Here is an 18814-nt window from a genome sequence, read left to right on the forward strand (position 1 = left end):
AGATTTGGTTGCAAGAGTCTTGTCGGATGCTGGTGTTCTGCCTTGACTCTCTAACACTCAAGACACCTAGCCACATAATCAGCAATGTCATGCTTCATCTCGGACCAAAATAATAAACATCACAAATTTGCATGCATCTTCTTGACACCTAGATATGTCGAGTAAGGTGCACGATGGACTTCTGCTAGAATCAAGGTGCAAAGCTCATCCAGTAGCGGCACATAAATCCTTCCTGAATGTCTCAAAAGACCATCTGACTCTAGGACATAGCCTGAAAACTTACCCTCCAAAGGTCTCCCTAAATCTATTTCTTTGTACACCTCCTAGTACCAAGAATCTGTAGGAAGTGCCTGAAGAATCTGACTCCTCAAATCAACACTAAGAGTCATAGATGATATCACATGTCTCCTATGACTCAAAGAATCTACCACTACATTATCCTTCCCTTGAATATACTTTACCTCAAAGTCATATTCACATAAAAAGTCCATCCATCGCCTCTGGCGAGCATTCAAATTAGGTTAAGTAAAAATGTACTGAAGACTGCGATGATCACTATGTAGTTTGAATTTGTGCCCCAAAAAGAAATGTCTCCACCTTTTCAAAGCATGAACTACCACTATTAACTCAAGATCATGAGTAGGATAATTCAACTCACGATCCTTGAGCTTGCACAATTCATATGCAATCACCCATCCATTCTACATCAAAATCACTCCAATCCCCTCAAAGGAAGCATCTGTACACATCATGAAATCACCTTCCAGATTAGGTACTGCTAAGATTGGTGCACTGGTCAAAAGCTCCTTGAGCTTCTAAAATGCTTCCTCACATTTTTTCATCCATATAAACTTCTTTCCTTTCCTTTGAAGGGAATTGATAGGATGCGCTATTCTGGAGAAGTTTTGGATGAATCTATGATAATAACCAGCTAGACTCATGAAACTACAAATCTCTGACATAGTGGTGGGTGTAGGCCAATCTACTATTGCTTGGATCTTCGCAGGGTCTATAGAGATACCATCACCTGATATGACGTGCCCTAAATATTGTATCTCTGATTTGAAGAATTCACACTTAGCCGCATTGGCATAAAGCTAATTGTCTCTTAAGAACTACAAAACCAATCGTAGGTGTTCCTCATGCTCCTTCTGAGACTTAGAATATATCAATATATAATCAAGGAACACAAGTACAAATTTTTCAAGATAAGATCGAAACACCCCATTCATCAAGCTCATGAAAACTGATGGAGCATTTGTCAACCCGAAAGGTACCACTATGAACTCATAGTGCCCATAGCAAGTTCAAAAGGTGGTCTTGTAAATTTTGGCTTCCTTTATGCGAAGCTAATGGTATCCTGACTTAAGGTCAATCTTGGAGAATACTATAGCTCCCTTGATTTGATCAAATAAATCATCAATCCTTGGTAGAGGATACCTGTTCTTTATTGTCACCTTATTTAGTTGTTTGTAATCAATAAAAAGGTGCAAAGAACCATCTTTCTTTTTCACAAAGAGCACTGGAGCTCCCCATGGTGACACACTAGGTTAGATACTCCCCTTCACCAAAAGTTCCTCTAGCTAAAGACGCAACTCACCCAATTCTTTTGTAGTCATATGGTAAGGAGCTCTAGAGATAGGCTCCAATCTTGGAATGAGGTCAATGTTGAAATTAATGTCCCTCTTTGAGGGCATGTCCAAAATCTCACTCAGAAAAACATATGCATACTCTTGTAAAATGGGGTGATCTAAAGTCTTTCTTATGGGATCTTCCTCATCTAGCTCATTTATCATAATAGCAAATATCTGACATCCCTTACAAAAACTTTGCTTCAATTGCATAGCATAAATCATTCATAGAGATATAGGTCTCAATATCCCAACAATCTTCACATCCTTCCCTTGGTCATTGTGACACATAATAATCTTCTTCCTACAATCTATACTAGCTCTATGAGAGCCAAGCCAATCCACACCTAAAACCACATCGTAGGAGCCAAGAGGTACAACTCAAAGGTCAACTATAGTATCAACTCATCCTAAGTTAAGCCCACACTTATGAACTATAGAATCTATGGAGACCTTAGTGCCTTAGGCTAGTTCTAATTGCCAATCATGATCTTGCTTAACTGCTTCCAGCTTACACTAAGCAACTAGAGATGGAGAAATAAAAGAATTTATAGCTCCTGAATCAAACAACATTGAGAGAGGTGTACCTCAAATAGCTCTTGTGGTTTCAACCACTATCCCCTGATGGTATGTCTGATAGTGATCTACCACTGCAAACACTCTATCATCTCTACCTGTACCTCTAATTGTGGACTTTGATGCTATTGGCCTAGGACTTGAATACTGAGGTGCTCCCTGTGGACAGTGAGTTGCATTTTCTAAGTCATGTTTCTTCAAACTTGTGCAGGGGCCAAATTTTTTCATCTTCAGCTTGTTGTAAGTACCTACTAGAAAACTTTCCTTTCTTAAGTATACCATGACTAGATCCCCTACTTGGAACTCCTTATGTCTTCTCCTTTGATCAGCCCTAGCTTTCTACTGTTGATTCATCTTGGTAATGTGTGCCTAGACCTCCTCATGTAGACGCTTGATATGTTTAGCAAATTCTTATACTTCAGCTTTCATCCTCTCCCTTTGCTCCATCTTCCTCAATTCTGATGCAGTCCTTGGGCTACTTCCATTTACAATTTGGAATGGTGATCTACCAGTACTCCTATTTATAGAGTTATTATAAGAAAAATTTTCTTGTGGTAGAATCAAATCCCATCCCTTGGGCTTATCCCCAACTAAACATCTCAACAAATTGTCCAGACTTCTATTTACCACTTCTGTCTGATCGTCAGTTTGCGGGTGATGTGTGGAAGTGAATTTCAAGTCTGTTCTCAACTTCTTCCACAATGTCCTCTAGAAATACCCCACAAATTTAGTATCTCTGTCAGAAACTATACTCCTTGGGAGACCATGTAGTCTCACCACCTCTCTGAAAAACAAGTCTACAATATGGACAGCATCATGAGTTTTGTGGCATGGAATGAAATGTACCATTTTGGAGAACCTATCAACCACCACAAATACTGAGTCATTACCCCTTTGCATCCTCAAAAATCTAACAACAAAATCCATACTTATGTCCTCCCATGACTTTGATGGAATAGGCAATGGCTGATATAGTCCAGTATTGTGACTAAATCCCTTGGCCACTTGACAAAACTGACAACTCTGTACAAACTTCTTCACATCCTGTGAAATTTGAGGCCAAAAATAATGTTCTCTAAGAATGGCAATGGTCTTATCTCGACCAAAATGTCCTGCCATCCCTCCACTATGTTTCTCCTTAATCAGATTTTCCCTCATGGAACTCCTTGGAATGCATAATTGACTACCCTTGAACAACATACCATCTTGAATCAAATAGTCTAACCACTTGGTTCTGTCTACAGCAGCAAGTTATTTACAAGCTTTCCATGCTTCAGCAAAATTAGGATCCTCAAGGTATAGATTCTTGAGTTCATCAAACCCAACTACTTCAACCTGCATTACTGTAAGCAACAACTACCTCCTACTCAATGCATCTTCAACCCTATTAGACTTTCCACTTCTATGCTTCAACACAAATGTATAGCTCTACAAGAACTCTACCCACTTCATATGCCTCTGGTTCAATTTACCTTGGCTATTTAGGTACTGTAATGCCTGGTGATCAGTATATAAAACAAATTCCTTTGGAAATAAATAATGCCTCCATTTCTTTAAGGCCTGAACTATTGCATAGAACTCTTGATCATAAATAGAATACTTCTTCTTCGCATCATTCAATTTTTCACTAAAATATGCAATAGATTTACCTTCTTGGCTCAATACAGCCCCAATAACACTGCCACTAGCATCACAATCCACTTGGAACACCTTACCAAAATTAGGAAGTGCCAACATAGGTTGTTTTGTCACCTTCTTCTTCAACAATTCAAAACTTCTCGTAGTTGTCGCAGTCTATTTGAACTCTTTTCTATCCCCTCTTATTGTGTCACTTAGGGGTGCACATATGCCACTTAAATTCTTAATGAAATTCCTATAAAAACTAACCAGACCATGAAATGATCTTACCTTAGTAGCAGATCTTGGAGTAGGCCATTCCAAGATGGCTTTTACCTTCTCTGGATTCATTTTGAGACCTTTCGGTGATACAAAAAACCCCAAGTAGACTAAATCTTTTTTTGCAAAGCTACACTTCTTTAGATTAATTAATAGTTTCTCTTCCCTCAACTTTTCAAGGACACTACGAATATGAAATAAATGTTCTTCCAAAGTCTTGCTGAAAATTAAAATATCATCCAAATAGACAATAACAAATTTTTCCAAGAACTTATTAAGTACCACATTCATAAGCCGCATGAAGGTGCTTGGGGTGTTTTTCAATCCAAAGGGCATGACTAGCCACTCATAAAGACCCTCCTTGGTCTTGAAAGTAGTTTTCCACTCATCTCCTTCTCTTATTCATATTTGGTGATAGCTACTTTTGAGATCTATCTTTGTGAAGTACTGAGCTCCACTTAAGCAGTCCATAAGATCATCCATTCTTGACAAAGGAAACTAATACTTGATGGTTATCTTGTTTATAGCTTAAGAGTTTGTACACATTCTCCACTTCCCATTCTTCTCTTGAATCAAACCCTTCCTCAATAGCTCCTGAACCTATTTGTTTAGCTCCTCAGTTTTAGTAGGAGTCATCCTATGAGCAGCCTTGTTAAGAAAACTAGCTCCAAGAATTAAATCTATCAGATGACTAATTTGCCTTACTGGTGGCAATCCTTTTGGAACATTATTAGAGATGATATCTCCAAACTCACTTAATAAATTTGTAACTTCAAGTGGTATTTCACTACTACCTTCTTGTATTTTCTAGGAATCAAAGCATAACACATACGCTGATGTTTCATGCCATCTAAAAACTTTCTTTCATGAACAAAATAGATCCTAGCACTGTTGCATACCTTTTCACCTTCCTTTATCATGGGCTTCAGTTTGTGGCGAACTCCATCCTTTGTCAAAGAGTATGTGTTTGCATGACCATCATGTACTGCATGCCTATAAAATTTCCATGGTCTTCCCAACAATAGATGGTAGACATCCATTGGAATAATATCATAGAGAACTTCATCATGATAACTGCCAATTTTGAACTTCACTAAACATTGTTTACTTACTAGGACCTTATGATCATCCTTCACCCAAGCAATCTGATAGGGCTGGGGATGTTTTTCCCTCTTGAGCTTTAGCTTAGAGACCATCTCCTCTGACACCAAGTTGTCAGTGCTACCACCATCAATGATCACATCACAACATTTATTCTCACACTTGCACGTAGTATGAAATAAACTCCTTTTTCTTGGTTCAATCTCACCACTTAGTAGGACCCTTTCATTTACTAAAGTCTCTCCTCTTTTTGCATCCTCTGAATGTGTTGACTATGCATCCTCATCCACATAAGCGACCTTAGCTTGGCCCTCAGCTCTCCTATCTATCCTTCCTTATCGTTGAGGACATTCAAAGGCATGATAACCTTGTTCATTGCAATCAAAATAGGTACCACAGAAGCCTCCTCTTCATGAACCTTGTCCACATCCTCTACCTCTTCCTCTTTGATCTCCAAATTTTTGATCATGGGAGCAGTTGAAATCCTTGTTCCTCCGACTCCTGATAGTACCCACATCTTCATTTTTCTTTTGGATCTCATTTCGGCCTCTAGATGACTTACCAGTGCCCCTTCCTCCTTGATCGTGCCCTCTTTGTCTCCCTTCAAACCTTTTATTAGCTTCTCTTCAGCTCGAAGGGAAAACTGGTATGCCTCTTCGACACTGGTCATTCTTACCAGACTTAATTCCTCCTGGATGCTAGGTCACAACCCACTAATATAATGAGCAACCTTCTCCTTATTTGCTTCTGCATGCCCTGCTCTAATCAAAAGTCAATAAAACTCCTCTGTATATTCCTGGACTAATTTTTCTACTTGCTTTAACCCATGCATCTTCTTAAACAAATCAAGCTCATAGTCAACAGGAATGAACTGCTTCTTTAGTTTATCCACCATGCGATCCCATTTTGTGATCTTTCCCTTTCCGCTTCTATTTCTTTCCACTTGAACCTCTTGCCACCAAATTTTGGCATGGTCTTTCAATTTTTCCTTTACAAACTTAACCATATCTGGATCCTTGACATCCTCATACTCAAAATACTCCTCTAGTTCATTGATCCAGTCGATCAACTCATCCTGTTTCAGATTTCTTGAAAATACACCCACATTAATTATAGGTCTTTTTCCAAACTTAGTAATGGCCCTAAAAAGCCTCTCTTCTGCCTGATTCAAAACTTCTCCTTCAACTTTCCCTTCCGGTCCAATGTCTTCTTCTTCATTGTCGTCCACACTTTAGTCTCCTGCGGCGACATTTGTTCCTCTACGAAGCTCCTCCTGCAACACTTGAACCTGCCTTTGCAGGGCTCTAACATCCTCAAGATTAATAGATCTGGCCCTTCCACCTTGATCTCTTCATGGAGGCATCTTCTTAACTCAAACCCATAACCACACAGTCCTAGTGCAAACTGCCTCACAGTCGGTGCTCTGTCTACACACCCAGGAAAACCTTCTCTGATACCACTTGATGGAGACATAACCCAAGAACAGAATGGACACAATAGGAAAGGGAAAACTTTATTAACTATGAAAATATGCTAATACACTCAGTGCAGAGAGAATAAACTCCAAAACATGCCCTATGGGCTTACAATAGTATAAATCTGGAGATAATTTCTTCTCCTAGTACCTTCTCTCAAACTCCACTCTGAACTGCCTTTTACAATGCTAGAAATGTTCTTAAATAGACCCCCAAAGGGTTAAGGATTAGGAATACATTCTAGAAATTTCTAGTTGGTATCCACCACCAAAATGGAAGGCTCCAGAAGTCGATACAAAATTAGAAGAATCCAAAAATGATAGCTGAACTTTCGGGAGGCATAACTTTTGAACTGTAGCTCTGATTGATGAACCGTTTACATTTTTAGAAAGCTCTCAAAGTGTTCTATAGCCCTATGGATCAGCTTTGCTTATCCCTAATTTTTTAGGCCTGTACGAGGTCATTTAGTGCCTCAAACCTGACTTTGAAGCATTCTTTAAAGATCTCCAAAAATCAAAAAACTGTGATAACTTTCAAACTGTGTAGCCTTTTGACCTGATTCTTTTCTAAAATGTTCTAAATTACAATTTTAATCATCCCTCCAATTTACACCTTCTAACTCACCATAATTATGGCTCAATGACAGAGTCCTATTTTTTCGGCATTTACATGTATCCCAAGGTGCTTAAAAAAACTCTAACCCATAACACTTATAGTGGAACTGTGAAAGTTGGAAACTTTATTTGACCGAAATGGGTATCCAGAAATAAAAACACATGAAACAAAAACTATGTCTAGGTATATTTTTTCGGGTGACACGGGATTGCCCTTATACCTCTGAATGCTCCTACATCATCATCGATATTACCATAGTAGGAATGTCACTCCTAAAACATAATACATCATATGCAAAAAGAAATCTAACATGCTACAACATATGCATAAGAAATATAATCATGCAAAATAAGGCATAAGATAAGTAAATAACATCATCTATCATATCCTAATCATCAATATAAGGATACATGTCCATCATAATAATCCAAGAATAGCATGAAGATAAATGCCAACAAAGAATGCTTCAGCCACGGTGTCTCAGATGGATCTCAAATGGTAAGAGTGAAAAAGTACTACCACCTGACCGCGTGGGTCCTAAATGGCCCACTCCCACCATGCTGAGGAGATAATCTCCAGTCCCAAACAGGTTATCAAATTGCATAGCACAAGTACTTTCTAAGTCCAGGAATCAAAGGTAAACTAACTCAAAGTTTCAACATAAACTGACATCTATACCCAAAGGCACATAAAACATGTAGGAAACCTACTATGTAAGTGGGAAAGTGTCATCGCATGAATCACACTAGAGTTACCCTGGTAGTCTATCAATATACCCTGGCCCCCTAGTGATCCCTATGCGGCCACTAGTATCCTCTTGTAACTGACGAGGCATACTACGAAATCCAAGGTCACAACCAAGCATTCTCTCTACTCCCATCCTAGTCTGTACTAGAACTCGAGGCATGGGCAAGAACATACAATTATCTTATTAGGTTCATTTAAGTCAATATTTAGTGTAATGTTTTCACTTATTAAACAACTTACAATGAGTTACCCTGGCAGCCACTTAGGGCCTCGGCCCCCATTGCAAGCCACTTTCTGACACTACATGTAGATAACCTACCCTAAGCTCATGAAATTACAAAATCATAGAATTACCTCAGTCTTATACAAGCGACTCGAAGGCATCGTAAAGATAATCATAATATCATATCAGTTCTCTGCAATTAACTGAAAAGCATCAAATGACAATTCACAATGTCCATCAATTCTCAACAAGCAACCGAAAAATATCTCAAAATAACATTGTTCAAAGACTTCCAAAATGGTCAAGTCATACATGTCACAACATGACATCATCAAGATCAAATAACACTTCAGTCCCATCAAGGCAACTGGAAAGTAATCGAAATACAACTGATTGATGACTCAAAAATGGTTACATATATCACAGCTTACACATGAAGACTGGAAGCAATATCAATCAGTAAACCACACACATCATAGAGCATGCCATCTCATAACCATGGTTGGGTTTTAAAATATCAAGATCAAAAGACATTAGCATGACATCACAAATCATAACCCCTGAGCCTCCGGTAGATGTCCTATAACTGGTCACCAATCTAGTCAAACCAAAACCCCCAAACAGATAGCATAGAGAAAACACACAAAAAGCAAGAACATGTTTTTGTTTCGTTAAAATCCCATAGTTGGATTAAGTGTGGGGTTTCAATTTTCGTTTCGAATTTAGATATCAAGTGAAGGAACATTTATACATTTTTTCCTAACCCATGTATCTGTTTTGATAGATCGAAGTTTTCCTCCATAGATCTTTAAAACAATTTTCTAAAATGTTCTAAGAGTATTTTACATAATCACTATATTGAAAATGATCCCTCATTTTAAAAGATCAATTTCTCTAAATTACTCTAGGAGGAATTATCATTTATTGTTTTCAAATAACTCAATTTACAATATTAATTAATTTATAAAAACATACCCTTAACACTTAATTAATCTAATTTTATATTAATTTTTAAATATAACTACATCATTAATTGATATCTATAAAATATCATTAAAAAATTACATAATAATTAATAATTATTAATTATTAATATATAATAATTAATATCTAAAAATTGTTAATATTTAATAACCATAATTATTAATAACAAAAATAATAATAATAATAACTTTATAACACATATTAATAAAAATAAATACACAATAATAAAAAGACATACTTGCGAATCACAGGCCTGTCACGGGTATGCAGTACTGTCGCAGGTCTGTGCTGATAGCGAGTACAGAGTACCCCTGTCGTCGCAGTGCCTACGACAACAGGTACTCTGCCACTCACAGGGTCCTTGGGGTACGGGTTCCGTCCCTCCCACATTAAAATTTTTAAATATTTTTATTATAAACATTTTCAGAATTATATATATATATATATATATTTAAAAGAAAACGTTTTTCCAATATTTTTTTCAGTATAAACATTTTTGTAAAATAAGCATTCCCCTATAATGATTGTTCCCAAATTTATTTTTAAAGAACTTACATATATATATATACAAGATCAAGATCAATTCTAATGCATGAGTACAACGTATCCCTTTTTAGATTCACCTATTTAATCCTTCTAATAGGTTTTTCCATAACCATTTAAACCCTAGTCCCATAAATTCCTCAGATCTACGCATGTGGGGTTTCTCATACAGAAATTTAAATATTCATGACAAGATTGCATATAACTGGAGCATTCAACACATGGAATCCTAAGAAAGCATTCATAAAACACGAAGAAGACAGGAAGTGGAAGAAGAAAAATCATGAATTTCTACCTAGACATTGATGCTAATTCACTTCTCCTCAAAATCTATAGAGAAAAGTTCCTTCCTTCTCCAACATTCGCGGATCGACCCAAAAATGCTTTGAGCTAGTAGGAGTGCCTGAATATAAGGACCTCTCAAGAAGCACCTAGAATGTCTCTAGAAAGAACTAGAAGATAAGATAAACATTGACAACTAAGCATGAGCCTTTTCCAACCTTCTAGATGAGTCAGAAGGTTGTAAACACCATGTGCATAATTTGTGTGCTAACTCTTGTGTTGTAGACACACGTGCATTCAAGGGGTGTGCATACTCCTAGGTAGACTTATGACTTTTATTTTAATTCTTTTATTATTATTATTAATATTATTATTTATTTATTATTTTATTATTATTATTTAATTTCTTTTATTTAGTTAATTTACCATTTATTTAATTAAAATCAAAATATCATAATATCATAATATTATATTATTTTTTCCAAAATAATTAAATCACTAATTAAATCTTTTAATTTAGACTTAATTAATAGAAAATTCACCAACGACCTCCAAAATAGAATATGAAAACCCATCATAGAACAATCCATACAAAATCAGTCTAAGGGGTTAAAATCAAGAATTATGTCATCCGACACAATCGAAAGGTAAAACATCTCAGATACTTGTCCTACCTTTCTAGGACAAATGGTTTAAGGGTTTAGGATTTGGACTTGAGAATGTATCTCCCCTCTCTTACCATTGAGATAGTGCAATAGGGTACACTCATCCTCACAATTCAGGTAAGTCAATACTCGATACCTACAACCTGCATAAAATCCATGCATGTATATACATAATATATATATGCTAAGCTAAACTGGCAATGGCAAGTAGTGGTGCATCATGTAGATCATGATCAGTAGGTGACTACAACTCCCTTCCTTAACCACATTAGAAATTTCATACATAAAGAAAATAAACATGCACACCATACACATGCAGTATGGGGTAAGTATCCATAAGACAGCACACACATATAATAATTCATTTAGCTAAACATCATCAAAACTGAGAATAATGTAATAATCATCATGCATGTGTGAAATGTAGAGTCTAAGTAGTCTCATCATATATCAACTGAATCTATAACACAATATCTGATAGTCTCAAAACAATGCTACTAACCATCAACATAAAACTGAACTAACAGAGTTCGACAATGATAGCAACAATGTATCCAGAAAAATGTAAACTAGGGCAAGCACTACAAAGATTCTCTATCATTTGACCAATATTTTCTCCAGATATTTATGATTCATATTTGAAAAAAAATTCTCTTCTCTCATTTAAGCATTCCTACTAGTAGCTAGGTTTTAGTTTTTTGCATTATGGGGGGTGTTTTATCATATTGTTTTTGTTATTTACTTAAGTAAACCAAAACTTCATTCAAAAACACTTCAATAACTTCTAAAACAATGGTCAAGACCTCTTCTTGTCTAGAACTTCTGAACCCTCATAACTATCACACTTGGAAGACCTTGATGACTCAACTTCTCTGGTCAAAAGGGTTGTGATCTTGGTTAGATGTGGTGCAACTAGTTTTTCAAAGGCCTTATGTGGTCATTTAGCACTAGAACAAGATGGATGGGGTGATGGGGTTTTTTTCATTATAGGTATCTGATAGTTTACAATTTCATCTTGATGGGTGCAATACCCCTCTAGCCATGTGGACCAAGATTCAAGGCTTATTTAGTACTGTGAATGATTTCAAGGCACTTTAGATTGATGCAGATCTTACCTCTTTTGTACCAGGTTCCTTTCCAACCATTGATGACTTCTTGATAAAGTTTAATCAATAGAGATCCTTATTATAGGGTTATGGAAAGATGAATACTGACACTGAGTGTATTTATCTAATTCTCTCTAAGCTTTAAGGGAACTTTTAGATTTATGCTTCTACTTTCTATTCCACCAAAGATTCTTTGGGTAATAGATTTTTTATGCCTACTTTTGAGGTCTTTTGTGATCACTTGACTAGAGAGTGGTTGAAGCTTACATAGTTGGATACTATGACTGGTTCAAAGAAAAAGGCATTGATAGCTCAGACATCTACAAGAAAGTCAAAGAAGAAATCAAAGCATAATTCAAATGCAAAAAGCAGTGAGAGTTCCTCCAAGCCTAATCGCAAACCAGATGCTTGGAAACCCTCTCAGAAGGGTAATTCTTTTAAGTTTGGTGAGTCTTCCTCCAATACTAAGAAGTGCATAGATGATCCTTGCAATTTTTGTGGCAAGGAAGGACATCCAGTTTCTAGCTGTTGGAAACATCTTGAGGCTTTGAAGAGGCCATGCAACATACCAGTATTTCTTCTATGAAGTCTCCACCTCCTCCTACTGGGAAAGGACATGCTCTTTCTCTATGAGCATTGTCTTCTATAGCTCCTTTGATTCTTAATTCGAGAGTTTCACATCATATGATACACTCACCTGATTTGGCAACCTAATTTTCTCAGAGTGTTACTACACAGATTGCAGTTGGTGATTCTTATCATCTTTCAGTCTAGGTTCAGTAACTATCTCTTTAGAAGGTGGTTCATTATATGATGTTCTCTTGGTTCTAGCCATCTTTTTGAACCTCCTGTCTATCTTTTAGATTTTTCATTTAGGCTCTAGAAAGATAGTTGAGTTATCACCACATGATGTGGTTATTCGAGACCTCCATGATTCTGACTTAGTTATTGCTATAGGGAGTGTTGATCTTTAGTCTCACTTATATCAATTTGATGGCTTTGAAAAATCTAATTCAATAGGTGTTTCTCTCATTGCTCATGTAGACTCAATGAGAAAACCTTGGCATCAGCATTTTTTCCATGTCAACTACAGATATCTATAGCAAATGAGTACACAGGAGCTAGTGATTAGGTTACCTCAGATCTCTTGTATTGATGGTGTGTCTCAAGGTTGTGCATTTGGAAAACATCACAAAGACCTTTTCTAGCAGGTAGATCCACACATGCTAAGGCACCATTGGAGTTAATACATGATCTTATGTCATTTCTCGCTCCATCTTTTTTAGGTGCTTGATATGTTCTCACCTTCATAAAAGACTCCTTTAGATGCACATGAGTGTACTTTTTAATGTACAAGTCTAATGTCTTTGATTCATTTTGAATCTTTAAGACATTTTTGGAGAAAAAATATGGTTTTTATGTCAGGCATATATGCACTGATAGCGAGGAAAATATTTGAATCAATCTTTTAGAGATTTTTGCATAGAACATGGTTTACAGCATCGGTTCATAGCTCCCCACACCCTTCAGTAGAATGGGGTTGCAGAGAGAAAGAGCAAGACATTATATGAGATGTCCAATTGTATGATTCAGTCTTGAACTATGAGTTCTTCATTTTGGGCTGAAGCTATCAATTGTGCCAACTATATTCATAATCATATGCCTCACAAGACATTGTGACACTTGACTCCTAAGGAGGCTTGGACTCATGCCAAGCCTAATGTTTCTACTTTCTACATTTTTTGTAGTGAGGCTTTGGGCATTTATTCCAGATGCTTAGTAGAAATCAATGAAAAAGAAGAGTTGACCATTCATTTTTGTCGCCTACTAGGAGGATGTGAAGGCATATAGGTTGTTTGATGTTGATTCTAGAGATGTCTTCCTTCATTGAGATGTTCAATTTGATGAGAATTATCCTCAAATAGATCCTCCATCTCCAACTTCTTCCTCACTACCCAGTAATTCCTCTACTCCTATATAATATTATGCATCCTTTGAGGAAGATCAAGACATTTTTCCCCCTTCACCACCTCCAACAGATGTTTTATGAGTGCCCAATTGGGCTCATGATACTGTTGATGTAGACAAACCTTTGGTAGGTGATCCTATTGATGCTCGCCATACCCATGCTCAAACTGTAGGTAGTGGCATCTTGATTCATGTCATATCAAATGATCCATAGAGTTTTTCATAAGTGATAGGACACTCAAAGTGGGATAGGGCTATGGATGACGAGTACTCTTCTTTGATGAAGAACCACACATGGGATCTTTTTCCTCTTTTGAAAGGAAGAGAGTTGGTTTGCTGATAGTGGGTGTATCGTACCAAGTATGTTGCATATGGTTCTATTTATAGGTACACAACACATTTTGTTGCAAAGGTTTTTTCATAGGTTGAGGGTATTGATTATTCCAAGATCTTTGCCTGACTACCAAGTTGAATTTCATTTGCCTTGTACTCTCTCTTGTAGCTTCATAGGGATCGACAGTTTTTCAAATGGACATGAAGAGTGTCTTTTTGTATGGAGACCTTCATGAGGAGATCTATATGGAGTAGCCTCATGGTTTTGTGTAGGACTCTTCATTAGTATGTTGGCTTTAGAGGTCTTTAAATGGTCTCAAAAAGGCCACTAGGGCTTGGTATGAGAAGATGGATTCCTTCTTGCTTGCTTCATAGTTCACTCGATGTCATTCAAATCCTACAGTGTACATTCAGCATCATGGGTCTTACTTATTGATACTTGTGCTTTATGTAGATGACCTCATCATTGCAGGTAGCTCAATTTCTATGATACAAAGTGTTTAGAAAGCCTTGAGAGAGAAGTTTGAGATGATAGACCTTGAACTTCTGTAATATTTTTTGGACCTACAGGTTGTTCGATTTTTGAATGAGATATACATACTCGAGCAGAAGTATGCTCTTAATATGCTTCAGAGATTCAGCATTTTTGATTGCAAGCCTACTCCCACACCTTTTTAGTCAGGTGTTGTTTTATCTACTACTTGCTCTACTCCTATAGTGGATTCCACTCTACACTTATAGCTTGTGGGTAGTTTTTTGAACATGACACATACACATCCTAATATTTCCTTTTTGGTTGTACTTGTCTCTTGATTCTCCCATGATCCACATGAGAGTCATTGACAAGCTTCTAAATGTATCTTGAGGTACATTAGGGGTACAACATGTTATGGCATTCACTATAAAATAGGGGATCCTCGCATTATTAGTTTCATAGATTCATATTGCATTGGTGATATTGATGATCACAAGTCTATTTCTAGTTTTTCCTTTTTCTTGGTTATGGTCCTATCACATGGTCTTGCAAGAAGCAGCATGCTCATGGATTATTTCCTCCTGATAGTCCCAACTTTCTATGGTGTGACAATCAGAGTGCTATACACATTTCCTGCAATCCATTTGAGCATCAGTGGACCAAGCACATCAAGCTTTACATGCACTTCATCAAGAATTTGATTCAGGATGGCACTTTGAGCTTGGAGCACATCTTCGCTAAACCTTTTGCATCCCCACAATATTTTGAATTGTGTTCTATGCTTGGCATGAAGGAATTTTTCCTTGTGTTAATTTGTGGTGACTGATCAGAGAAGTATTGTACATACTTCATAATTCTTTGGGGTTCAGGACATCACCCGAAAAAAAAATCTGCTCCTATTTTATCGTGCCTTATTTAGATAGGCTTATTGTAACCCTCAAGTGGGATATATCATATAAGATAGCTTAGGGTTAGGTATCAAGAAAATGTGATGTATAATGAGATAGTTTGTTCTTGTGGTAGTATTGAGTTGTAAGGGTTTGTACTAAAATCACTAGATAATAAGAAAGGTTGCACGATTGTGTAGGTGGACATAGCCTAGGATTTGGGTGAACCATGTTAAATCTATGTGTTATCTATATTCTTGTGGTTTTCTTCTTTTATTTATGCATTTAACTATTTATTCTTATATTGTTCAAAATCTGTCAATTCCTAAAAATTGGTATTAGAGCAAGGTTTATTGTTGTAGACTAACAGGACTTTCAGATTTGAGTGGGAGTAATGAAGGATTCCAAATTCAAGATTGAAAAATTCAATGGCCATAATTTTTAGTTATGGAAAATGCATATGAAAGATTATCTATATCAGAAGGATCTATGGAAGCCATTAGAAGGGAAAGTTAAGAGACAAGGAATGATCACAGAGTAAGATTGGGAGATCTTGGATAGGAAGGCACTAGGATCTATTCAATTGTACCTTGCCCCATCTGTAACATTCAATATATCAAAGGAAAAAATGACTGTAGATTTGATGGAGACACTAGCTAAGTTATACAAGAAACCCTCAACTTCAAATGAGGTATTTCTTACGAAACATTTATTTAATATGAAAATGGGTGAGGGAGGATCTATAGAAAATCATTTAAATGAGTTTAACACAATCACCAGTCAATTGCAATCTATTAAAATTTCATTCGATGAAGAGGTTAGGCTCTCTTAATTTTATATTCTTTGCTACAAAGCTGGAATAGCTTGGTTATGGCTATAAGTAACTCTGTCTCTGGTTCAAATACTTTGAAATTTGATGAAGTTGTTGGTGTTATCCTAAGTGAGGAAATGTGACGAAAAAGCATAGGTGAAATTTCAACCTTATCAAGTTCCACATTGAATGTGAAGGATAGAAGAAGAACAACTCAAAGAGGAAAAGGCCCTTTAGATGATAAGTCACAAGGAAAGTCAAAGAAAGGACATTCTCAGTCTAAAGGAAAGAAAGATTGCTGGTACTATGGAAAACCTGGTCACCTGAAGAAAGATTGCTAGTCTCAAAAAACAAACAAGGAGATAGTAGTGATGATGATAGTAAGGAAGCTAATGTTCCAAGTATGATTTACAAGATGTTTTAATCTTATATTTAGATAATGCTAATGATTCATGGGTAATAGATTCTAGGGCCTCATTCCATGCTACAGCCCATAGGAAATATTTTCAAAATTATGTTCAAGGTGATTTTGGATAGGTATATTTGGGGGATGATAAGCCCTTTCCTATTGTTGGAAAATGAAAAACAAAGATCAAGTTACCAAACAGAAATGACTAGATGCTACAGGAGGTAAGGCATGTTCCTAATTTAAGAAGAAATTTAATTTTTGTAGGACAACTAGGTAGTGAAGGTTGTGTAGTCATGTTTACAGACAATGTCTAGAAGGTAACTAAAGGTTCACTAGTAGTAGCTAAAGGTGAAAAGGTTGGCACATTGTACTTGTGTACTGAAAACACTTATTCTACTTTAGTTGCTACTAATATTGATAATGCAATAAAAGCTACTATAAATGTTGCAAGAAAAGATTTGGTTGTTTGGCACCATAGGCTTGGGCACATGAGTTAGAAAGGGATGAAAATCCTTCACTCTAAGATTTTATTGCCAGGATTGAAAAATATTGATTTAGAGTCCTATGAAAATTGTGTTTTTGGTAAACAAAGAAGAGTCAGATTTCTCAAACTTGGAAAAGAGAAGAAGAGTGAGAAGTTGCAGCTAGTGCACTCGGATGTGTGGGGACTGGCTCAGTTATCATCTCTCAGTGGCTCTCATTACTATGTTATTTTCATTGATGACACAACTCAAAAGACATGGGTGTATTTTCTAAAGAAAAAATTTGATGTCTTTGAAACTTTTAAGAAATGGAAAGCTTTGGTTGAAAATGAGACAGGAAAGAAGCTAAAGTGTCTCAGATCAAATAATGGAGGTGAGTATTGTAGCAAGTCCATTGAAGATTATTATTTTGTTAATGGAATTAGAAGGCAAATGAGTGTTCTAGGAACTCCACAAGAAAATGGTGTGTCTGAGAGGATGAATAGGACAATCATGGAACGTACAAGGAGCATGAGATTGCATGTTGGGATGCCACTTCATTTATGGGAAGATGTTGTAAACACTGTTGTCTATTTGATAAACACAGGACCTTCAACTCCTTTGGATGGTGGTATTCCAAAGGAAACATGGCATGGTAAAAAGGTAAATTATTCATTTCTAAAAACTTTTGGTTGTGAATCTTTTGTCCATGTTGATAAAGAAAATAAAACCAAGCTTCATGTTAAATCTCATAAATGTACCTTCATTGGATATGGAATAGATGACTATGGTTATCGGTTATGAGATTTTGAAAATCTAAAATTAATTAGAAGTAGAGATGTTATATTCAATGAGAAGGTCATGTACAAAGAATATTTGCAGGAAAGGAAGCATAAACAGGTCAAAGAAGACTATGTAGTTTTGGATGAGACTCCTAAAAAAGAAATGCCACTGGTACCTAATGCTCAGCAACAACATGCAGGTTATCCGACAAACTCTTGTAAGTTTTAGATGTTTTACTCAGTTGATTAGACCTCCTATATGATTTTCTCCTTCTTTATACTCTATTTTATTGACTAATTCTTGTGAACTAGAGGAGTATAAAGAGGCAATACAGGTAGATGCCAGACAATAGTGAAAACTGGGCATGAAAGAGGAGATGGACTCCTTGTTGAAAAATAAAACTTGGGACTTAGTCCCTTTACCTAAAGGAAAAAGAGTCTTTCCTAACAAATGGATTTATAATCTGAAGGAGGAAGATGAAAGAAAGAAAAGGTATAAGGCCAGAATTGTGGTAAAAGGTTTAGCATAGAAAAAGGGTATAGATTTTGATGAAATATTCTCCCTTGTTGTAAAAATGACTTCAATTAGAACTGTACTAAGTCTTGTTGTTGCAGATGACTTGCATCTTGAACAACCAGATGTGAAAACAACCTTTCTTCATGGAGATTTGGAGGAGGAAATTTAAATGCAGCAACCAGAGGGATATGAGGTCAAGGGTGAGGAGAATTTGGTGTGCAGGTTAAAGAAGAGTTTGTATGGCCTAAAGTAGGCACCTCGAAAATGGTATTTAAAATTTGATAGTTTCATGGCTAAACAAGGTTATCATAGATGTCATTATGATCA

General features: G+C 36.4%; 1 pseudogene; it reads left to right on the plus strand.

The window, feature by feature from the left end:
* The window catches only part of LOC149556328 (oxoglutarate-dependent flavonoid 7-O-demethylase 1-like), a 38345-nt pseudogene extending 19689 nt beyond the window's left edge, over positions 1-18656 (plus strand).
* Positions 18657-18814: the final 158 nt, after the last annotated feature.

The sequence above is a fragment of the Cupressus sempervirens genome, chromosome 5, assembly GCF_028749045.1.
Source record: "Cupressus sempervirens isolate cs-2001-9-10 chromosome 5, ASM2874904v1, whole genome shotgun sequence".
NCBI classification, from domain to species: Eukaryota; Viridiplantae; Streptophyta; class Pinopsida; order Cupressales; family Cupressaceae; genus Cupressus; species Cupressus sempervirens.